At 37.0% G+C, this 25,027-nt stretch overlaps 1 long non-coding RNA gene across 1 annotated transcript in view; it reads left to right on the top strand.

Moving 5' to 3' along the window:
* The first annotated feature begins 200 nt into the window (after window positions 1-200).
* The window catches only part of LOC128852310 (uncharacterized), a 135,980-nt gene continuing 111,153 nt past the window's right edge, over window positions 201-25,027 (top strand). The window contains exon 1 of the long non-coding RNA XR_008450059.1: window positions 201-320. This is a non-coding gene — a long non-coding RNA (uncharacterized LOC128852310). The remainder of the gene's footprint in view (window positions 321-25,027) is intronic.

Here is a 25,027-nt window from a genome sequence, read left to right as displayed (position 1 = left end):
TTATCTTCATTATTTTGCACTTCAAATTCCACAAAGCTTTGCAAATATGAGTATTCTTAAAACTGAAGGTTGATAACTTTTCTGTAATGTAGCTCAGTGCTTTTGGAGAACATTTTTGCATCTGTCAGTCAACAGTAACTTGTAACTTGACTCTGCTTCCACTAAATGATGCTTAAATGAATTTCTTCACTGTAGCATAGCAACTTATTTATCGAGTCTTCACTGTTTTCAGCCCGTCTCTTTATCTATCCCTTATTACATCTAGTACCTGGGTGTCTGATACTCTTCTGTGGATTTTAGCCTGACAACACCCCTGTCAGGTAGGAAGTATTATTATCCCATTTTACAGATGTGGGGAAAGCTGAGACTCAACACAAGGTCACAGAGGAAGACTGGGGGTGAGCTTAGCATTTGATGCAGGCCTTTGGGATCAGAATGTACTGGCATATAAACTAAACTAGATGTATTAATCAGGCTGTGTAGAATAGGCATTGTGGATAGCCTCAGTTTTTGTAAATAATTGTCTTCAACTACTGTGCTGGTTGTGTCTTGGCTTTTTATTCTTTTCATATCAAGTTCCAAAGAGTCTTTAAATATTACTTGAATTATGTTAATTACGCAAAACTTGGGGGTTTAATGCAAGGGGATTTTTTTTTAAACTATGTTATCTGATTTCCGTAACATTATATACCAAAATTCATGTGTAGATTTACAGAGAATAAACAAAAAATATTCTGTATTTACTTTGCCGAACATTTCTGTAAGACAGAAGAAAACACGTAATGAATCTGGCAAGGCATTCCATGCTGACGTAATACTGATGGGGAAAAAAAGATCAGTGATAGCACACAAAATCATGAAAATCATGTTTTGTATTTAAGACTGGAGTGTGTTTAAGAATTCAAATGGCTGGTTTTGGCAGACGTCTAATTGTAATACTGTAGCATAGCTGCAGGCAATTTTCTTTGATTTAATTAGATGAACTGTGGTATTTTTTTCTTTTTGCAAAAAGGCTTTATTATGTAGAAATGAAATATGTATAAATTTAATTTTTAATCCTGTCACTACAGAGTAGGAAGGAATAAGCTGATTCTTTTAATTTATCCTCTTTGTTTAAGAAAAAATTAAATTAATCTTATCACAAATATTTATGAGTAATTGATTTGAGTTTTGTACTCCAGTCAGAAGTGATAGAGTTAAGATTTCTTTATATTTCTTCAGAATTGAATCTGCTGCGACCATCTTTCAATGTGTAAACAAAGACAATGTGAAGCCTCAATTATGTTATTTTTCCTCCAGACTATGATAATATTACCATTTAACTGAGAATTTGGACTAGGAAATAGATCAACCCAAAAGATTATTTGCTCTGCAATTTTTCTTGATTTGTTGATTATTATTTTTTTTTCTTTTTTACATAGTTATCTGTTAAGTTTAATTCCAAAAGGTAATATATCATCAAAAATTCTCTTTAATACTTATTTCAGGTTTTTTTTAAGGGCCAAATCCAAGGACGATAATTTTAAGAAAATTGCAAGTAAATGTAATTACAGGTAATCAATACTACTCACAGGGTTATATGTCATCAGTTTTCAGGCAAATCTTCCCCACTGATTCAAATCAGTTTTTTACTTCACCTTCCCAGATCTGAGCATGATCTTGCAATGTCCAATATCTAGATCACAAAATTTATTCAGTTTTTCAACTATTGGTTGATATGAGTTATCTTCAAAATTCTGTAGAACCATCCTTATATTTCTCTCAACCATGAAGACAAAATCCCAAAATCCAGCTTCATAGAAAGTAAGGAAAAATTCACCTCCTTGGGAGCCAACATTTTGCTGTGTGTTAAGGTGGCTGATTCAGGAGCTCTTGAAATAAAGGACAGAACATTCATTTGTTTTAGCACTGAGGTTGAGGTTTTCCCTTCTGTTTAAGCTGTGGTTCCACAAAACTTTTTTTTTTTTACTAACCTGAATGACAAAGATGTTTTCTTCCCAGTGGTGGTGGGGATGGTAGGACAGTAAATTAAATTATCATCCACTGTCAAATTTCTCCAAAAAGGGCATGAGAGTGTTTGCATCTTTTTTTCTTTTTTTTTTTTTTTTTTTCTGCTTGTTATTGAAAAAGGTTGATGCACTTGAAGTTCTTTTCTGATACCAATTTTAATAGCAGAGGAGTCCACAGTGATTAATGCAACCCAGTCAGGGCAGTATAGGTCAGATTTCTGCTTGGACAGGGTATCTAACGAATCTTTTTCCTTTATGTAGGTATTTGTTTTATAAGGAGTCATATGATAGAAAATTCATCTTGAATAGTGTATATGGTTCTTATAATAATGATAGTGATAAGATCATATTTTGTTGAGAAGAGAAGGCTTTTTTTTTTTAGTTTATTCTTTTAGCTTTTTCCTGAAGAGGGCATTTCATAGTGGATTTGAACAATTCATTAGTGAAAGAGTTTTCTTCTTAAAATATATGATTTTTTCATTCCAAAAAATGTTATTTGGCATTTGTTAGACTTAAATAGACGTAAAAAAACAGACCCTCTCAAAATGAAATCATATATTATGAGTCACTATTTTTAAAATAAAAATTTCAGAATGACCTGAAAGGAAAATATTCTTTCACTAGTTTGTTTTCACAGCTTAAATAAAATAAATCAATTTATGCACAGTTCTCATTCTGGGTAGACAAATTCTGAGGTTTTTCTTTGTTCAATATGTTTTGTATTTGTTGGTTTGCTGGTTTTGTCATTATCTTAGTGATAAACACCTTTGCCATGCACTTCTTAAAAGTTATATTTTTTTTTTGCTTTGGTCTGAGGAAATATTAGACGTATTCTTGGAAATAGTATGGAAGGTTTAGCCCAAATTAAATTTTTTATCAGTCCTTGTAGTACTAGCAGGGAGTCTGTTTTCCACATGTGATTGTGTTTGGAGCTTGTTTGGCTGCCTATTCCTTAGTCTGAAATACCCAATATAGGACTAATTTTTTCACTAGTGTAAAAGAAAGTAGCTCTGAATCTCTCTTATTTGTGCTAAAAATAACAATCATCTTGCTCCAGATTGCTCAACACCGTTACTGGTTTATTTGGTGGGTTTGTTTTTTTTACAGTAAAGACCCCTGTAGAAATAAGAAGACATTATTTTTGATTTTGTAGAGCCAGTAGAAATGTTTAGAAGGGAATATCTCATCATCTGTTTAAGCCAGTTTCTCCATGCTTTTACTATTACAGTACGCACAGAGGAGACCGTGTGCTGGAGGAAACTCAGCATTTTAAAACTTAGAATGGAGGAGAGGGAATCAGGACTGTAAAGTTTTGTTCTGGGGTACCGGCAGCTCTTGCAAAGAACATTTATTCCTTTTATTACAGAAGGAATCCCAATAACATTTGTAGCATAGATAGTTTGCACGTGCGCTGATGTGAACTGAGATCAGAATCTGAACCACTAGTAAAATGTGCTGCAATATAATCTGCTATACTGAGAGGTTGTGAGGAGTAATTACTGTTTGCAAAGCTTTTCAAGTTCCTCTGAAGAAAGATGCTATAAAAGTACAAAATACTGTTGTTGTTATTTTTATTATAAACTTCTAAATGCCAAAAACTAGGCAGTAATAATAGAAGTGCTGAAACAACTTTAACAATAGTGATGTGAACACATTAAGCTGTAATAAAGCCAGAGTCAACTAAATCAATCAAGTAGGCCTTGCAAACTGCTTGTTAGGACAAAATTGCATCTTTTATAAAATAAATACTAGAGCAGATTCTCAGCTGGTTTAAATTAGCCCAGCTCCACTGGAGTCAAAGAGACTTGGGTTAAAATGAGAGTTGCAATTTTTTTTTCTTATTCTTTTCTTGCTGCCATTGTTCATCTATGCATGAGCGTCTGTGTGTGTCAATATGCATGTGTTTGGATGTGCATGTTGCAGAAACAACAGTGCTGACAAAATTTATATCAGTTTCATTTGGGAGAAAAGCCAAAGTTATGACAATTAAGTTTCATTTCAAACAGGAAAAGTCTCTTGTGTTCCTACCAACACATAGGTAAAATTTTGAATTTTTTTTTTATGTGACTTGTGCTCCATAAAAAATGTCTTTGCATCAGCATTGTGTTATGTCAAAAGAGAGGATGGTTTCTAAAGCGAAAAAGGGACCATGTTTAGTTGATTGTTTTGTATGTTAAGCTGTGTAAAAGTAGGAATTTATACACTATGAGATGCTACTCTTCTCCCATGCCATTGATTCTTGCCCTAACTTTTGATAATCTTTACAAGACTATTGCACAAAACTACGAAACCAGCAAATTCAAATAAGTAGGGAAATTGATTTCAAAGAAGTTGCAATTGGATTTTCAAAATATTTTGAATAATTTCTTATTGTTCTAAAGCACTTTTAGTGTTTTAATAGCTGCTTGCATCTAGTTTCTAGAAGGTACTCAGACATTCTCTGATTCTGTAACTCTGTAACAAGTTAATTTCATAATCTGACTACACCAAAACTGTACATTATCTTATGATTCTTCAGTAACATACTATATAAAGCATATTAGATTAAATATGACTGATTTAATATCTTGTCATGATGATTGATCTTTTTTCCTGTAAACAAAATATTTTTCATGTACTATTATAAAGATAAAATTTCTTACTGGCTTATGCTGTCAGTTCAACTTATGTAGGCAAAAATAGTAGTGAAAGAAGTACTAAGGGAATCTGAGACTCACTACTCAGGACTGGTTCTGTCGCTGACTTTCTTGTTCTCTCAACCTTCATCTTCTTCAGTGTAAAACCTGAATTACTCATAGTTACATTGGTTATAAAGGTGAGAAAGTTTGAGTCTCCATGTTTACTGAGCATAGTCTCAGATCTAATTTCAGATCTAGGTGTGGACTGAGGGAAGAAGTGTAGAGTGGGAGTTAAAGTCCCAAATGCCAAAGAATATGTATTTTGAACTGTGACTTGGTGACTGATATTGTATGAAACCCAAATCCAAATCCAAGCAGATGTTTCTGATCTTTGTTTGAATGTCACAGCTTGGGACCATGAATAGTTCTGAGAGACTTATTATAATTTATTATTAATAGGAGTAATGACTGATATTGTTGCATTATTTAATAATTGCACTACTTTCACTATTTAATAATAATTATTATTTGCATATGCAGATCAGGTAGTTAAAATTCTTTTCCATAACAGATGTAAATAGAGATTAATGAGTGATTCATGGCAAGAAATAAAGTCTTACAATTTTCCCCTTGCATTGAAGCATTCTTTACTTTAAGCGATCCTTGGTGCTACCACTGTGTGCTCAGTAGTGAAATCACTACTGAAATCACAAAGAATTGTTTCTTTGTCCTGATTACAAGAGCACAGCTTATACAAGGCTTGTTAGCTCTTTCTCTGTCTTCACACCTAATACTCTAATGCCTTTATATCAAGAACTGTTTTCTAGTTAACTTCTGTGTGATATCCAGGAAAATGGTGCCCTGTGCTCCTCTAAATAATTAGATACAAGTCAGTACTAACAATCAAATCTCTGGTGCAATTCCAGTTCTGGAATCCTCAACATAAGAAGGATATGGAACTCTTGGAACAGTCCAGAAGAGGGCTACAAAGATGCTTAGAGGGCTGGAGCACCTCCTGTACAAAGACAGGCTGAGAGAGTTGGGGTTGTTCAGCCTGGAGAAAAGAAGGCTCTGAGGACATCTTATAGTGACCTTCCAGTACCTGAAGGGGCTACGAGAAAGCTGAAGAGGGATTGTTTACAAAGGCTTGGAGTGATAGGAAGAGAGTAATGGGTGTAAACTGGAGAGGGGCAGATTTAGACTAGACATGAGGAAGAATTTCTTCACCACGAGAGTGGTGAGACACTGGCACAGATGCCCCATCCCTGGAGGTGTTCAAGGCCAGGTTGGATGGGGCCTTGGAAGCCTGATGTAGTGGGATGTCCCTGCCCATGGCAGGGGGCTGGAACTGGATGATCTTTAAAGTCCCTTCCAACCCAAACTATTCTATGATTCTATGAAATACTTTAAAAAATATATATTGATAAATGCATTCTAAAAATATTTCAGAATGCCTCTGAAAAACTCATTTCTGTAAATAAGAGCTACGACTGTTGGACACAATACCAGATCTTTGAGTAAAATGGAGAAAACCAGCCAAATGTTCATAAACATGGTCAAAGCTCTTGTAATTATATGCTATCTCTAACTCTCTTCTTGATGCTTAGCTTGGTGACCTTTCCAACTCATCACTGACATTTGACTAAGCCTTTTGTTCACAAAAGTTATGGAAATTATAAAACAATGTGATGGATATAGTTTTATATAATACGTAAGTTGTTTTTACACCATCTTCACATGTAAGTACCTAACTAACATAGCTAAAGAGAACTGAACTATAAAAATACCATTATTAGATACTTGTTTGAATATTTGTAGGATTGGGTCCTACAGAAATCCTAAAATCAGATTAGATATAACCCCAGTGATTATCTTTTATGATGTAGGCATAAGTTTGGGATGCAGAGTCAATCTGTAATCAGTAAGTTTTGTTTTTTTCTACATAGGAAAAATTCTGTGACAAGCAGCATTGATAGCATTTTGAGAAACTTCTACTTAGGTAGAAGGTTTTCTGTTTGGGCAGACACTGCTCAGTATGCAATTAGCAATGTCCACTCTTGTTTTTGTAAGTAGCATTTCAGCAATTAGGAACTTTTTAATGAAGTCAAATGTGTTCTCAGCTTGAGGTTTTTTGTGTGGACTCTTCATCAGGAAAGTGAGATAGTATGAAACCGAGACTTCCTTTCTTTTCCTGTAGCAGTCTTTTCAACTTCTACTCCCTATTAAGTCAGTGCTCCCCTTTTAAAGACTTTAGTGCAATTTTTAAAATTATTTTTTTATAGCTTGTGTCACCACCACTACCATCAAGATTCCTCTTTCAATAAGATGCTGATTGGATGAATATGGTTTCCAGTAACTCAGCCTTTGTTTTGTAAAAACATTATTACAACATTGTATAACACTTTAGAAATGTTTCAAATTTAGGCTGGCGTGGTGACTTAGCAGACTAGGGGGCTAACATATGGAGTCTGCTACACACTAGAGACTGTGGTTTTATTGCTGGCACCACTAGTCAAGTCAGGATTAGCAGCCATGGTATTTTCAGCAAGGTCTGAGATAACAAGACCTCAGGTGTGGTTACCTAACCCTTGTCGGAAGTAGGACAAATATTGATAGATGAAAATAAAGATTGATTTAGTATAATCAAGAGATACTTTTCCAATAATGTTTCTTAGGATTAAATAATTTCCTTTGTTTTCTATTAAAATTATCAAGTGGTTCAAAATTCAGAACATACCCCAAATGGTAGCCCTTTCTGAGTGCAGAGCCATGCTTCAGGACAGCGACCCTGAGTACGGTACTTCTGACACCTCTACTTGTCCTCAGCTGCAGCTGTGAATGTGCCAGACCTTGAAAAACAATTTGAGAAGCAAGCAAACAAGCAAACAGATTCCTTTTCATATGAACTCACAGTGTGGGCAAGATCCCAAGCAAGATGTCTCTCATCTTAGCCCTGTCTCTGCTGTTGAAAAGCAGAGAAAAGAGGAAGAACTTCCTTGGAAAAAGCAAGCTGGCTGAGAGTGGGAATGATATGCTTTAGGTGTTGATTATAGTGTAATAACTAATGGTGAGATTTCATTAGAAAGTAAAAGAACACATGGGTAGGAGAAAACGGATCCCATTAAAGAGCTGTACAGAGCCTTCTTTTTGTTTCATGGTAAAAGTACAAAGTGACAATATCAGAACAAAAATAAAATAAGGGGGGGAACACATTCTCTATCTTAAAAAAAAAAAAAAAAAGAAAAAGAAAAGTGGCAGTTAAAGCCAATAAAGTCCTTTATTTGAATGCCATTAGTGGGTTTGGCAGCCATCCGCGCCATCTACTTCAGAGGAGCACTGCACAGATTAAGAGAGGCTGGATGCTAATTTGCACATATGGAAATGCTTTTTCTCGCCGTTCCGATGGCTCTGTTGTGGACAGATGGAATTAGTGAGCACTCCAAAGCCGTGAAGGCAAACACATAAAAAAAAAAAAAAAAAAGCGCCCCCTCTCCTCCTTCCTCTTCTCTCTCTCTCTCTCTTTCTTTCTTTCTTCCTTTCTTTCTTTCTTTCATGGGAAACTTCAGACTTGACATAAATAACATTAGCAGACCACTTTTCTTGGCATTAAAAAGCTATTTTATCATATTTCAATTGCAAATCATTTCTGAACTGGGAGTTATAGTCATCTTAGCTACAACCAAGTGTGCCAAAAAGGACTGGCAAATTAAGGACAATCTTCAGATAAATTTGCCTTATATACTGTATATAGACCCCTCTCCACTTTAGACTGTGCCTTGCAGTGCTCTCTTTCCTGACAGTATTCACTAACTACTAGTCATATTTTCTTTTTCCAGTCCTTACAATCGGTGTACTAGTGACACTTTCACCTGTGTCATGACCAGAGTGTGTCCTGATATCTTGCTGGGATGTAAGGCAAAGGGTTGCCTTAGGGGCAAAGATGATGATAAAAAGTGACACTGACCAAGATCAAAATTCAGTCTCTGGTTTTCCACCTGTACAAAAACCATTTCATCTGTCTGCCTTTGGACTATTGGACACTCTGTGGACAAACTGTAGGAGGCAGATGCAAGAGAGCAACCTGGACCCCCACCCAGGAGGGAAAGTGTAGGAATTCTTCCTGGGGTTTTCCCCCGAGCAGCACAGTTCCCTGACTCCAATATAGGGCCATGCCTTCAACATGATTAAAACAGTGGAAAAAGGATCAATCCAAAGAGACAAGAATCACTTTTATCTTGCTAATTTACAAAGGCAAATTCATATGCACCTTATCTATTGGCAGTAAAACAAAGTAGATTCATCAGTCTTTAAAGTAGCTGAAAGTCAGTGACCTCTGTTGCCAAGTGTCTGTCTAGCCATTTTAAAAAAAAAAAATTCTTTGAAATCAGCTGGCACCCACAATTAGCACCAGACCACCCCTCAGACTTTGGATGCAATGAATGCTGGAAACTGACTCAGGATTCAAATATGTCAAATAACACCTCTCTCTTGCACTGTGATTGGCTTGCTGCCACTAGCAGGAAGGTCTGTGCACAGTTGTCTCTCAGGGGCCAGTTCTGATCTCCTTTAAACTACATAAATCCATTGAATAAGGCCATGTACCCACCTAACCAAAGGCAAGAACTGAGCTTTTTTAAAGGCACCTAATCGGATCTCTCTGCTACAATGTGATGAATGACTCAGAGGGGAATCCAGGTCCTAAAGCTCCTTCAGTCTGGCCTTTTTCTTGTTCACTCTCTTCACTCAACTTCTGAGAATGACTTAGTGATCTTAATGGATTCACAGCTGAAAACAGTGATGAAATGCGCCATTTACTTGACTCTCACTAAAGAACCAGCAACGAAAATGTCTTTTGGTGCCAAGTGATTTATTTTATTTATTATTTTTTTTAAGGGCAGTATTCTGAGCATGTTTCTTTGGTGGCATCAATCACAGCTATCAAGCAAATTGAAAACATGTGCATTTCAGGCAGAGCAACAAAATGATTTTTTTTTTTGTGATCAGTTCCAGTTAGTTATTATCTTTACACTGAAGAACTTGACAGTTTCTACAGAAGATGACACCAAAGAAGAGATGTAACGGATCACTACCAAAAATGGTGACTGTATTTCTTCCTTTCTTTCTCTTTTAGCGTTTTCCTTTCTTTTAGTTTTTTTTTTTTTTATTCCTTCCTCCCTCCTCCCAACTCTTTCCCAAGTGCTCTGATGCCAGAGGCTGGAAGGATTTTACTTGCAAAGAGCAGCATGTGGCTCTGGAGTGACAGATTCCTGACTTCTGCTCCAAGGCATTGTTCACAGTGAACAGGGAGGCTCTGACCTCTCTGATCACACAGCTGAGAGAAGAGGAGAGCATGCTACTGTTATAACTCTCACTCCTGTCTTTGTGTACAGTGCGTCTAATGGGGACACAGATTTATACTGCTCTCTTCCTTTAGAGAACAAGGCCCAGTCCTGAACTCTTTATTCAGGCTGAACTCTCACTGAAACCCATTGAAGCCAATGTCCTTCAGGAGGCTCTCTCCTCCTGTGCTTCTTGATGCACAAAACCAAAGTATTTCTTCAAATTCTAGTTAGAGAAATTCTATATTCCTTCCCTCCACCTTACTAAATTCATATTTCTCCTTTTTGCCATAGTAGAGCCCTGGTGCTATTCTCTCTCTAATTACCTCTCCGTGTTTTGAGGAGACTGTCATTGTTCTCTGGTGTTGCAGCTGTAAGGAGAAGAAAAAACTTGTAAACTCTCCTTTCCCTACGGAAATCTGGTTGCAAATATATCTTTTAAATAACCCTTTATATTATGAGAGCTTTATCGGTCAATTAAACTTAGACCTTATCTCATCCTACATAAAGCTCAATGATAGTAATTAGAATTCAGTCCTGCAATCTAGGAATTTTGGGGGAAACCTGCCTTCCTTGAAATAAAGCTGAGATTTCACTCAAGTTCTCTACCAGCTTGACAGTACACCCTCCCCCTCATTTCCCCACCAAATATATTGGCGTATCCCATATGATTTCAATGGCTTTGAAATTTAATCCCACCAGAAGAGATTTGAAATTGCTGCTATTATTCACAGATAGCAAACCCTTAAAAAATCTGAGCTTCAAGGAATTGCATAAAAAAGAGAAAATGCATAACAATCATATAGACACAGTTGAGGCTTGTGGTATAAAATCCAATAAAGTATTTGTAAAAATTAATGCTTTTGGGAAATACTGGTGAAGATTCTGAAAACAGGAAAGTTTCTCTTTTTTTCATTGACTTTAGCAGAAATTTAATAGAAGTGTTTAATTTATCAAAAAAAATGTTATGTTTTCTGTAAGTTGAGCATTGGGCGTCTTCAGAGGAAGAGATCCAAGACCCTGTTTGGGAGTATGAGGACAGCTGTAAATTAAAACAAGAAAAGTCCGTCTCTGAAATATTTGTATTTAGTTTGATTCTTTTTTCCCTATTACAGTTTTGTTTCTCTTTAGTTTAGTTTGTTTGTTTATTTATTCACTTAAGAAATGCTAAAATGGTAACAGAATTCCCCAAAAGTGAAACATGAGTGACGGAACTGGTGAAAGGATTCAGCATAAAAATATTTAATTTCTTAGTATTTTACCATAAACATAAGCATTGTATTAATGATAAACAAGCTAATAGAAACCTTCCAGTAAGTGCTGCATATCCAAAAATGGAAACATGAAGAAAGTAATTCAGAAGAATTACTGGCAAAACAATAACAATAAAAATATTAAAGAAAACAATTTTTTACCAGAATGTCAGAACTTTCTGCTCTCTATCCTGTTCTTTCTACTTAGTTCTGCTTAAGAAAACCAATTAATGCTGCTTGTGACTGTCATATAGCTGGGCTTCACAGACAATGTCTAACAGGAGAAACATAATAAACTACCCAAGACTTGCAGTGAGATGCTGTGTTTCAGCCAGCTAACTTTTTCTTCAGGTGCCACGTAAATTTCTAAACCTTACTAGCATGGTAAGCTGCTTTCTAGGTTCTGAGTGCCTGCATCCTGCACCAGAAGAGAGAACAAGTAGCTGTGATTAGTTATCACAACTCTGTGAAGAAGACTGCACCAGTGTTAAGTGATGTGCGTGTCAGTGTTCTTGAACAACACGGATTCAGGCTTTTTGCATTCATCAATCACCAGGACATCGGCAATGAACTGCCTGAAGGAGTGTTGACCAGTTACTGTCAAGAGTAACCAGTCCTTTGTGAAGTGGCAAAAGTGCCACGCAGATAGGAAATCTACCTGTTCTTTCTAGCACACAGTCATTTAAATAAAGATGAAAAACCCATGTTCATTTTAGCTATTCAAATCAGTTTCAATTTTGTCTTTATTGAGGAAATGCATAAAGGCAGTGTTCTGAGATCAACAGAAACTTCCAGTTGAAATTAATAATTATTCTGAGATTCAGGGCAGCTCTTGAAATTCAAACAACCTTAAGGCTCAAGGAATGAGGCTTTTCCATTGAGTGGGAAATGAGGAGACACACAGCTTCATCATTCTTTGGGCTTCTGATATATTTCACTGTGAGCTATTATTGTCCTTCCAGAGATGTGGTTTGGATTTTTCCTGGAGGGACATGTCAAGTCATCTGTAAGTGTGGCATACTCAGCATCCCACCCTCTGCTGGCTGACCACCAGTTTGCACACAGCCTATCTTAGCATGCTTGATAGCATGATCCAGCCTTCATGTTCTCACATGCTTTGGTCTGTGCGCTTTGGCCACACTGGAGGCTAGTCTCTTGCGCCCACTGTCTTCATAGGAGGCAAGTCTGGTTTTTAGGGTATCTTCAAGAAACAGGAAAACTGAACTTTTCATAACATTAGATGCATTACATGGAAGAGTTCAAATGCGACAGTGAAAAATATCCTAAAGGGTTCAATAAATACTGTTTCACCTGAATGATTCTTTAAAAGAGGTTGCATAGATACAGACTAACTGTACTCTATAAATTCTCTATCTGTGTGTTCCTACCAAATAACTTCATTTGACTTTCTTTGTTTCTGGACTCTTTGGGTGGTTCCTCAATTCCAGGCAGCTGTTCTTGCAGCCAGAAACGTGGCCCCATTGCAGGGTGCAGAAAATATGGGGTGTGCTGGCATGAGCTGTTCATTGTGTTCTTATCCCATGACTGGTCTCAGCCAGCCTTTATTTGTATATGTGAGTTATCTTCTGTTAATAATTTAAACCCAGTCCCCAGAACGTAGCAGTGTCACTTTCAAAGATGAGAGGATTGTGAACATTTGGCGTTCTGTCTGTCCACAGAAAGCAAACAATTAAAATGTTTTAAAAGAAGTCTAATTAGAAAGCTACATAAAAGTAATAGAGGAAGCATAAGTTGAAGTACCATCTATTACAGAAAGAGTGAAGGATTCTTGGAACTGCACTGACCATAAGCTCCTGTAAGCTGCAATTTCATCAGAGTTTTAAGTAAATTCTCTTTTCAGCTTCACTTGTCCCACATGAAAGAAAAGCTAACTTTAACACTGCAGACAACAGTCCTTAAAATGAAGCAAGAAGATTTTTCTCTTTAAGTGGAACATCATGGGGCTCATCAGAGTATTTAATAGTATTTTCCCTCCAGCTGTTTTTATTTATCTTTAAACTTCCAATAAAAGTTATGTTTTATTTCAAGAAGCAATCCATAATAAACTTTTTGGCTGATGGTATTGGTTAGTGCCTATGCCACCAACAGTGATGATTAATTCTTTGGAAAAGAAATACAAAATGACTCTTTGCTATGCAGCACCTATCACAATGAATTTGAGTTGGGGCATTTGGGCTCTACTACCACTTTGCAAGTTAGAGGGAACAATAATCTCATTCCATTGCTGTATGATAAGGCTGGGAACTTGAGATGGGATCAGTTTCTTACTGGAAGGCAAACTCAGAGCAATTCCTGGTGTAGTACATCATTGCTATTATTCCACAGTAATGATACGCTTCCCTGGGCTAGGTACCATACAGGAGCGAAGTGAGGGACAACTCTTGTCGTAAGAACGTATTGTCCCAAGTCCCTATTGTCATATATATATTGCTTTTAACTCCAGGCACTGTCAATCAAATTTTTTAATTGAATGAGATGTTTTATATGTGCCAAGCTAAAGCATATGTTGAAATCTATACAGGATTTGTCCCTATATAAGCATGGACCAAGAGTAAAGAATTTAACTATTTTTAGTACACACTAAGTTTAGCAACAGTTTTCACTTTAAGTATGGGTGACAAAACCAGCAAGGCTACACATAAAATCCTCAGTTAAGACATGACCTCATTCAGGACTGCAGCCACAAAAACAACTCCTTTTCTGACCCCAGGTCTTTGTCTCTTGCCTTCAGCACACTGTCTGTTATAGTGTTCTGCTTACTCCCAAAGGTTTATCTCATGGCTTCATGGAAACTCCTTTTCCCAGTACTGAACTAGTACAGATGGGCTTAGGCATTAATTCTACTTTTGTCCAGCTGCTGACAAGGAGGAGGAAACTGTTGAGACAAGCTCGATTAGAACCAGTGGTCTCTGGATCTCACAGCATTGCCAGTTTCCATTGAGGCGAAGGAGAATACTTATCCTGGTCAACGCTCTTGATGCTAATTTCATTGTGGGTCTTTTTGGCCAGGTTCTGAGCCTATTGTTTGGTGAAGCAAAGCTGATTTATGTCTGTAATGCTGAATATTTTCTGTGTGGTGTCGCGTACTAAAACCGCATTTTGATAGCTGAATGTTTCATTACTGACTGTCACACATGTCTTCGGAAGAGGAAGACATATATGCCCAGGAAGACACTTTTTTCAGGAAGAATGCTGAGCTAGAAATTTTCACTTCACTGTTGTCAGAATCAGGCCTAATGTAGAAATGTTTGTGTATCTATATCTGGACTTGCCATTCATCCGGAGCAAGAAGACAGACCAGCTGATTGAGCTGGTCTTCCATTACTTTCTTAGTATTGGCTCTTTTATTTATTACTAACTTGTGCTATACTCACTGTCTGTATGTTTTAAAATAGCCTGTTAAAGAAAAATACTAACATATGCCACTTGTTTACCTATCTTCTTCATGCCAGATGAAATCTTTCGGAAGTTGAGTGCATTGTTTAATATTTGCTAAACTTACATCCACAAAAAGATTGCTGCGCATGTGTGTGTATGTGCATTGCAAAAGGTGATATCAATTATAGGTTTCTTACATTTAGAGAGGAAGACAGGCTGATGAACTGAGGTGTGTTCCAACACTTCGGGCCAGTTTGTGTTAGTTTTGTGTGAAGTTCCATGTTTTATGCGAAAGAAAACTGCATATTCTCCTTGTGGAGAAACACAGTCTGCCAGGGGCTGGAAGTTGCCAAGGGCAGTCTGGGGACTGGTATTCCACTGATCTTTTAACAATATGAACTGAGGCTTTGTGAATAAAGGCGTTCAGATGAATCCAGAGTTCTGTGGGAAGACAGTGGAGGGAGCAGAGGGATTAGAAGACTTGTTGGAAAGGTCTGCAGGAGTTTGTGTTTCTAAGTAAAATATGCATCAAGAGCCAAAGTTTCCAAACTACTGAAACTTATTGCTCTTGGATTTGTTAATGCCATTCAAAAATAATAGTTCCTCCTATAAAATTAAAAAAAAAATGTGCAAAAAAGCTATTAATTTCCAGAGACCTACAGTTCACCATATACAAATAGGGTGTATTGGGGTTTTGTGGCAAACCTATTGTTGCAAGGGGGACTATAGTGGTGGCCTCTGTGAGGAGCTGCTAGAAACTTCCCCCATATCCAATGGGGCCAATGTCAGCTGACTCCAAGATTGACCTGCTGCTGGCCAAGCCTTAGCCAATCAGTGACAGTGGAATTGTCTCTAGAATAACATATTTAAGAAGGGGGGGGGGGGGGGGGGAAACTGCACTACATCAGCAGCAGTCAGAAGAGAGAAGTGAGAATATGTGAGAGAAACAACTCTGCAGACACCAAGGTCAGTGAAGAAGAAGAGTGAAGAGGTGGTCCAGGTACCAAAGCAGAGATTCTCCTGCAACCTATGGTGGAGACCATGGTGAGGCAGGCTGTCCCCCTGCAGTCTGTGGACATTTACGGTGAAGAAGATATCAGTCTGCAGCCGATAGACAACCCCATGCTGGAGCAAGTGGATGCCTGAAGGAGGCTGTGAACCCATGTCTGTGCTGGAGAGGGTTTGCTGGCAGGACTTATGACCCTGTGAAGAACCCACGCTGCATCCATCCGTTCCTGAAGGACTGCACTCTGTGGAAGGTACCCACAGGTCTGCTGGAGCAGTTCATGAAGAAATGCAGCCTGTAGGAAGGACTCACGTTGGAGAATTTCATAGAGGACTGTCTCCTGAGGGAGGGACCTCATGCTGAAGCAGGGAAAGTGTGAAGGGAAAGAGCAGCAGAGACAATGTGTGATGAACTGACCATCAGGCCCAGCCCTGGTCCCCCTGCACTGCTGGGGGAGAAGAGGTAGAGAAAATCAGGAGTAGAGTTGAGCCTGGGAAGCATGGAGCAGTGGGCAAAGGTGTTTTAAGATTTAGTTTTTATTTCTTGGTTGGTAATAAATTAAACTAATTTTCCCCAGTGGAGTCTATTTGCCTGTCGTAGTAATTGGTGAGTAATCTCTCCCTGTCCTTATGCCAGCCCACAAGCTCTTCCATTACATTTCTCTCTCCGCCAGCTGAGAAGGGGGAGTGATAGAGCAGCTTTGGTTGGCATCCAATTATGGTCAGCCCACCACAGGGTGAAAGGTTAACTCTTTTGAATTTAGTAGGAATATTGCCACAGATTCCAACAGGACCATGATTATGCTACAGACCATTTAGTCAATTGGCCATGTAGACCCGAGTTACACTTTGGGGCTTCCATTAACATGCTATGCAGATTTCACATATTACTTAGGTCCGCAGTTTCCAAAGAAAACTGTGACATTTTCTTGCCTTTATTTTACAGCTGTTCACATCTTTCCAAAATTAGGCACCACCAGAAACCGGTCTTTATCTCCCTGTGGCCAAAAGCTGGTTTAATGAGTGGGCTTGCACAAGGCAGTGAAAATAAATGTTGCTAGCATGGACCAGCTTCCATCTTGAGATCTGATCTTATTTCCATAGACAGTCCATCATGCCTAGCTTTTGCATGTGTAAGATCATACACTGTTGCTGATACTTAAAGATAACACTGCACATGAAAAAAGAATTATCACAATTTGCGCAGGAAACACTTTATTGATTCACTGCCAAATTTTTAGTTGCTTTTATTTGTTTGTTTTGGCTTCTGTATTTTAAAATGCTTGGGGGTATCCTTTTAATTAAAGTGTTGTTTGTTGCACATGGTATGTCATTCTTTACTTGCTTAAAAGCAATGTGTTGAAACACAGGAACTTCCCTTCTGCACCGTGACTTTAATAGTAAGAAAAATATATGATTTAGTTCATTTTTTTTTCCTAAGGTTTGGCTCTGCCTCAGTTTCCTGTTTCAAAACTCTTACCTTACACCTTTAGATTATCTACACTTTAAAAAGCAAGGCCAATGCTCCATTAATTTGAAGGAAACAGAACAGACGCTTGCTTGCCTCACACTTTTATTATATCCAGGGAAACTTAAGCAAAAATTCCATCAGGTGTTTCAAATTCCTCACAAATAGGAAACTCCATTAAAAGATAACAAAAATAACTCTATAATTATAGTTGAAGAACTGAAGTTTGTTGGAATTGCTAGTCTTTGGAAATCTTAGTGCTCTGGCCTTCCCTTTTCCCCTTTATCCAACACACGCACTCTTCTAACTTTGCCTTCTGCAAGTGACAGCCGAAAGAACCCTGTTCCTTCTCTCATCTCACTTGTTTCTTTGAGGTGGAGTTTAAGAACTTCATAGTAGCAAATTTGTTAAGTAATGCACACGTCACTTTTTGTACTGTGACAGTTCTTAGAGTTTTGAATGTGCTTTAAGGAGCCAGTGTGAGTGCTAGGAACCTCAAAGGAAGTTTGGTATTGATTGGTAAATCCAAACCAGGCTATTTCTGACAAACTGTAACTCAAAAGTAACTTAAAGCCATAACTTACTTTCCTCACCCTGCTTATCTCCAGCACAGTTCCTTCTTATTAAGCCTGGCAATATTTCAGACCAAAATAATACTCCAAACAAAGTTAAAGACTGTATTTGAAATAAAGGGAGACCAAATAAGAGCTTATAGCAGCACTTGGTTTTGATTTTAACCACGGACCATAATTATGGTTCCACATCCCTATCAATGCATCAGTCCAAGCTATTGCTTCCTCCATTGTTTCCATGGGAACATCCTGGTGTGTGCCATTACCTGAAAGTGTTCAACTAATATAAAAGAGGGTTTTGGCACAATAGTACAGCTATTCTATCTAAATGATTAAAAATAAGTAAACAAACAAATAGATAAATATCACATATCTAACCCCAGCATGCATGCAGACACAGGACAAGGGAATAGTTAGATCTTTAATTAAATTCTCCTCATGTACTCCCATTTTCATGTAAAAGGTGTATAGCCAAAATATTATTTACTTGTGTAACTCATTTGTTCAAAGAAATGAGTCTCTGGGAATGTGATTTCCTCTATTAATGCCTGAGTTTAGTATTAACCTGAGTGCTTAAAGGAATTTGCTGATCGTAGCTAAGACTCGCATAGTCCTTATTCAACGTCAGTTACACACAATGTTTGGCACCTGTAGCAGTGTCTGCTTAAAGGAAGCCTAACTTTAAAACAGTGCACAGATATATTTTCTTTACTCTTTCCAGATGAGTTTAGTTTCTACCTTGAAGTTAAGTTTAAAGTAAAAACACACTGAGCAGGAGACAGAACAGAAGCTTTGCCTTCCCACTCTCTGGCTCACAAACAGAGAATTTTAGTCTCCAGACTTTCATCTTTATGAACTCTTTACAGCAACAGTTTTGTATTTGTTTAAACTATGTTCTTTTTCTACCATTTAAGTCAAAGTCTATCTCCTTATATAGTATGCACAATTTAAAAAATGACCCCTTGTTTAAATAGGATACAAATAGAATAGTCTCTAATAACGGTCTCTAATCATGTATAGGACAAATCTGGCGGCACTACACTTGCTGGGTAAAATGTCAATAGGACTACACCCAGAGTAAGCACTGCTTGGCACAATTAAGTAGTCTCAAGTCCTTCATGAGTAAAGAAAAAATCTAGCTTAGTTAGGAAAAGAAAGGAATAAAAAATCATGTGCAATTCTGAATTGCAGCAACTGGAGACAGACTGGAGCTGCCAACTATGGATTCAGAGAGATGATTGGAGGAGTATTTACTGTTTTAGCCTATGTCAACCTCAATTAAGAAAGGAAAGAAGGAAACATATTGTTTTTTCACCAAATGGAAGGTATTTTCCATATAATATCATTACTTCCTACAGTGCCACCAGTACGTAAGAGTTAGTTGACCCAGGAAGGCAGAGGACAGCATTTTGAATCCCGGATCCTTTGAATATGTTTCTTGAAGTACAGTTATAACTGCTTTTCAAACTGTCATAGCTATTTTAGAATTTAATTGGATATGTGAATACTTCATGCTGGAATATCTGGTCTCTATCATTAATTCAGAAGTGTATCTGTAAGCATTAAATATGAACTTCATCCCTTCACAAATGGGCTAACCAGTCCTGTGCATCTGATACGAGGAATCTGGCCTCTGGAGTTTCTCTGTGGACTCAATGGGGCTGAGATTTCACTTAATACCTGGTAACTACACCACTTCAGTTCCTCATCCGACGGTCTTTTGGCTAACTGGCATGCAATCACCAAGACTGATTGCAAAATACAGAAGTTCCCTCACAAGGGAGGAAAAAATTAGGTCAAATATGTGCTGACATAGAGGGTGCAATTCACATGACAGCAATGGAGTTGTGTTTATTTACATCACCAGGGAATTTGGAATAATCTTGTCTGCTTTGTCACAAGCATGCTAAACAATTTTAAAGATTGTTTAAAGACCCCATTTTAGCTTTGTTGATTACTCAGTCTCTGCAGTCATTTATTACTCCAATACTACAAAGTAAGAGAGATTATCCCTTAATTAGGTAATTTTTACCCTTATAAGATCTTCGACTGCACTAGATCTTCATTAAGGTTTTTTTTCTCTTCCTCTGCAACTTTCTTGAATCAGCTTTCATGTTTCTCTACATTTTTCCCTGGTGAGTTGTTGATCGAGGGACCAATGAATGTTAGTAATGGCCTAATCATTATGAATATTTTTAAACATACTTCAGAAAATTATCTGCTATGCACTCAAAAATTCTTATTCCCCATGAAGGCTTAAAATGTGTAGCTGGGAAGTTCATCTACGCCTGGAGAAAACACTCTTTGTCTTTGCGTAAAACTTCTTGTGTGCAAACATGCAACAATATTACATCCAATTGCTACAGCTATATGAAACTAAGAGTTATATACATTTTTAGCAGTTGTACCTGCATACGGTGCAGTTCACAAAAAGGCCTTTACAATGTCTAAGAAGAAATTATTCTAATGGTCTCATCTCTATTTTTGCAATGATGTGATATAAAGATTACCAAAAGTCTTTGAAAGTAATATAAAGATTACTCCAAGTCATTGTGACTGAAGTGAATAAAGGTTTTGACCATGTTTTTAATGAATAAAACTGTTCTTTGTGAGTATTTCTTGTTTTGGTATTTGAAGTACAGTATACGAATTCTTAACAGAATACAAACACTAACTCCATCCCCATGCCACTACCAAGAGTAACAATAATAATGTATAAGTGACAGCTGAAATAAAATGTAAAGTATCTTTTCTCCAATACCAGGTAATCAAGGACTGACTTTACATCTTAATTAAGGATTTACATGACATTTAAGATCAGCAACAGACGTGGTTTGCACCACCACCAGGACAACAAAAAAGATATTTTAATGGCTAAATAATTAATCAAGTTAAAATCCAAAATCAACTGTATAATGCTTCCTTCTGCTGTAAGCAAATGAGATGACTGGAATCACCATGATTTCCATGATTTAAAGTTGTTCAAAGGAGCTTCAACAAAAGTGGCTTTGAGACAGACGTTGATATCAAAAATGCTGGCAAATAAAACTGTCCAAGATTTGTTTAAGAGTTTTAGAAAGCAAGCACCTTTTATCAGGCCTGGGCAACATGCCGGAGTGATCTCCATCAATCATGCGCCAGAAGAGAAAATCTGGTTACAGAATATATTTCCCACTTACATGTATATGTATAATTTTCCCAGAAATCTTATGCATATTCTTTTAATTTCCAAGGTCTAATTTTAATGTTATGAAACTTTTCAATAGTCAAAACGCTTGTTAAATTGGAGCTAGCTCTAGCACACTGCTTGACCTTGGATTTGAGATAGAAAGAGAACTCCCAACAGAGGTGATTACAGAAAAAGAGACATCTGTTCGGCACATATTATACTTTACACAAGGCGTTATCATGTTCAAAGAACAAACAGTGTCTAGGAAAACACCGTTTTAAAAGAAAGCATGCTATCAGAGGGACATTCTGTCAAACTTTCAAAGAATACAATTACTTAGATGAAACTTTACTCTACTTCAGTTTAAATCAAAACTATTCCACTTTTTGTAATAGTAACTATTTTTTGTATCAACATTGCTGCCCTGACCCTTCCTTGAGACATGAGGAAAGGCTACATAATCTTTTGAAGTCTTTCCCAAGCTTATTTTTCAAGATTAGATGATGCAATTCTTAGCCATTGCTCTTGCGGCAAAAGCCAGGTGAGTGGATCCCCTATCTTGGATCATCAATCTATGGCAAATTCACAAGACAGGGTACACATTTCTGATCTAGATAATGGGATGTTGTTGATATTGTTGTTATCAGCATGTCTCATGTTTGGTGCAGATTTGTCATCTTTACTGATGGAACTGCTATGTTTGAGGTGTCACATTAGCAACTCCTGCAGAAAAAGTTGTGGAAGAGGGCACTTTGAAAAGTCTAGCCATAATGATAAGAGTAGCACAAATGGATAAGACTCTTAGTCTTTTGTTCTCAAGTGTGTGAGAAGTAGAAGCTTTTAACCTGGAATTCTTATCTCTGACAACTTGTATTCTCCAAACTATTAGCAGTACTGAGAAGGTATTTCAACGACAAATGAAAGAAAAGATGATATGCATACTCCTAAACTGCTTGGGATTTTCAATAGAAAAAAATCCCTTTGAGGTGCTGAAGAAAAGCAATTGATGTGTGGAGGATAGACAGCCTTGGAGGGCAGCAATATTTTGGTGACAGAACAGCGTTTTGTGTCTAAACTTGTGTTTGAAGGCATAGAAATTCCCTTATTTCCCCACAGCACCAAACCTTCAGAGCCAACACTGGATTTATGGCAAAATCTGCAGATAGGTCTGCAGAAGGAATGCATACAGCTGTGTACAGTTTTGTTTATGGCTGTTTTGTATTGGCAACTCAGTTAACTAGATAACTTGTTGGAGACAAAACCCCAATATCCATGGATACTAACACCCTCCCAGGCACTGGGTTCAGCACTTGAACCGATAGGAGTAAGCTTGTTCCTTACCTCGATAAACATTTACTGAGTTTATACTTTCCCTTCAAGTGGGGGAGGACGGTGCTTTGAAATAGGTTTGGTAGCTTTCCTTAGTTCTAAAACATGCTTTGAATTAGTTCTTTTACTTCCTTGTGAAAACACAGGAATGAGACTCCAGGAATAAATTGGGATAGTCTTATTCACAACTTTCTCCTGCCTGCTTCTGATATTGAACTAGATAAATTCCAAAGTTAATAAGGAAGCATGTCTTATTCCTATTCTTCAAAAATGTTCATTTTCCTGAAAAAAAATCATTTTAGAAACTTTATTTTAGAAGGAGTAGAAATTTTGTTTCAAAACTAATTTTATATTGTGGTATTCTTTTTATATTATATCAACATATGCCAAAAATAGCCATGCATAATCTGCTGACAGATTATAATATGGCATTGGTTAAAATGTTCTATTGCTTTTCATTTGTTCATTGTCTTTGTAACTAAACACAAACTTGTAAAATTTGGGATAAAGCAGAATGTTTCAATCAGTACTAAGTAGCATCTGCTCTAAAGTCTAAAAATAACTTATTTAAATTTTTCTTTTTTTTCAGGGGAAACCTAATCATATCCCTGTAGCTTTGCAGGAAAAAAAAAAAAAAAAAAAAAAGGTCACTTGACTTGAAACCATTTATTTAACAAAATGTTCTGTATTTAAATTTTCCATATAGATCTAGTCAGCACAATTCTATAGCTGATTAAACAAATGTGCTCAAACAAGGCTGCCAAAAGTTCACAATCCAGTAATATTTATTGCTGGACATCCTCGATTTCTTTATCCATTTTTAATTTAGGGATTCCAAATCACTGACCAATGACCTAACAATGTATAGTCTTTAAACGAGTTGTTAAACAAAAAAAAAATGTCAGTCCACAGGAACTTTTCCACTGATGGTAATAGATCCTGAGTCTGGCCAAGAATAAGGGATGAGTATGACAAAACACCTTCATAAATTGATTTTATCGGAGATGGATGATGGAGCTGTGACTTCCATCCTAACTGCTAAGTCATGCTAGAAAACAAGCTTATTTTTGAGAGTTCCAACCAGATTTCTTATTGGTAAAGTATGAACTTTCTCCAAAGCCCATTGGGACCATAGAAATTTTACTGGTGATTCATCGAAGGCAGGAACATCGGAGATCTTCTGCAACGTCACGTGGCTAATCCAAAAGTAGATAAACAGAGTTTAGTTCTATCTTAGACCAACTTATCCTTGCTTAGACACATGCAGATAATTGCTCAGGAAACGATGCTTAATTATAAGAGTGTGTAAGCGTGCGCATGTGTGCGTGCACATGTGTTAGTAGAGAAAGAGATACACATGTCCACTGCAACACAAATTTGCTAGTGAAAAAGGATGCTTGGATACAGTATACAGAACAAAATAAAAATGGACAAAAATAAGTTCCCAGGAATATAGCATAAATTTAACAATTTGTCTCTGAAAAATGTAATTTACAGTTTCAAGTCTTTAGAGTTATAGTCTATTTATAATTGGAGCCACAGTCTGCATGTATTTTAAATGCAAAGAAACGTTCCAACAGTCAAGTTATTATATTACTCGAGAGTTTAATTAATAACACACTAATTGTAGAAGCCAACATCAAGAGCTACACCATATTGTTTCCATTACATTTTGAAACCGTTTGAAGTGATTTAGTAATTAAAAAAAAATGAACTTCTGAGCAAAGTGTTATCTTCTCATGAAGACATCATTTACTGTATGGGTTCCCTTACTTTGCAGGCTGTAGTATTCTTCACCAGATTCTACACTACAGCATGCTTTTAGATATTAATGCATAGTCTCACACTTACAAGGAAAGAAAAAAAACTCAGTCCAAAGCCTTTTGTCAGAGGTCAGCTAAGCTTCCCCAGAACATGAATGTATAGTGGCTTGAGATCATTAAAAATGTAAATGAGTAAATGTTAGAGAATTCCTGTGAGAATAAGCATAAAAAATATTTCCTGAGAAAATGCATATCATAAATATTGCGTTCAATGTGACTTAAAGATAACATATAAACTTAGTTCTAAAATACTGATTTGTCTTGTTCCACTGATATTTGCTTTAACCAAATACATAAGAATTTCAGAAGTTGTTCAACTTAGTGTAAAATCACTGAAATAAATCTCTTTTACTATTTCACAAATAAACCACCAGCCCTCTGTAGCCTGATACACAGTTGGGTGCTAAGACATAGGGCGAGGAGGGACTAGTGCCCTCCTTCGACTCACAGGTGCCCTCCTGCCTCCTCCAGGACCTGCCAACCTCCCATCCAACACCTATGAGGCCAATAGCAGCTATGATTTGCTAAGCAGTGACTAGTGTGTGGGATAGGGACCACAGGGTACCTTCCCTGAACATTTTCTCTCCTTGGCTTTGCCTGGTTCTGGACAAGTATGCTGGTTCTCCTATCAGCAATCCTCCACTTGCCCCTCAACAGCCATATTGCACAACAGCAGGATTTTGCCCTAAGATAATGTGGTGACTCCAATCAGCATTTCCAGTCTCATAAACTCTCTGTGTGACAATAAAATATTTCTCCCCCACCCTCTACATTTCAAAATAAACATCCTACTAACTTAATCAGATCTTAGGGGCAATTCAAATTAATAAACATTATGGAAAACTGATACATTTGCAGTGAAAATCAATAATAAAAATAATACATATATCTTATTACTGGTTTAGATAAAATAGGAGCATGGGTTAAGAATTTTTAATTGCAGAAATTATTGAAAAGATTGATACCATAAAAGCTTCTTATATCAGCAAACAACAAATTCAATAATACTTTACATGCAAACCCACTAATAAGATCAGGAAATC

The sequence above is a fragment of the Cuculus canorus genome, chromosome 5 (genome assembly GCF_017976375.1).
Source record: "Cuculus canorus isolate bCucCan1 chromosome 5, bCucCan1.pri, whole genome shotgun sequence".
Lineage (NCBI taxonomy): Eukaryota > Metazoa > Chordata > Aves > Cuculiformes > Cuculidae > Cuculus > Cuculus canorus.
The sequence above is the reverse complement of the archived record's forward strand: the minus strand, read 5'-3'. Positions and strand labels throughout refer to the sequence as shown.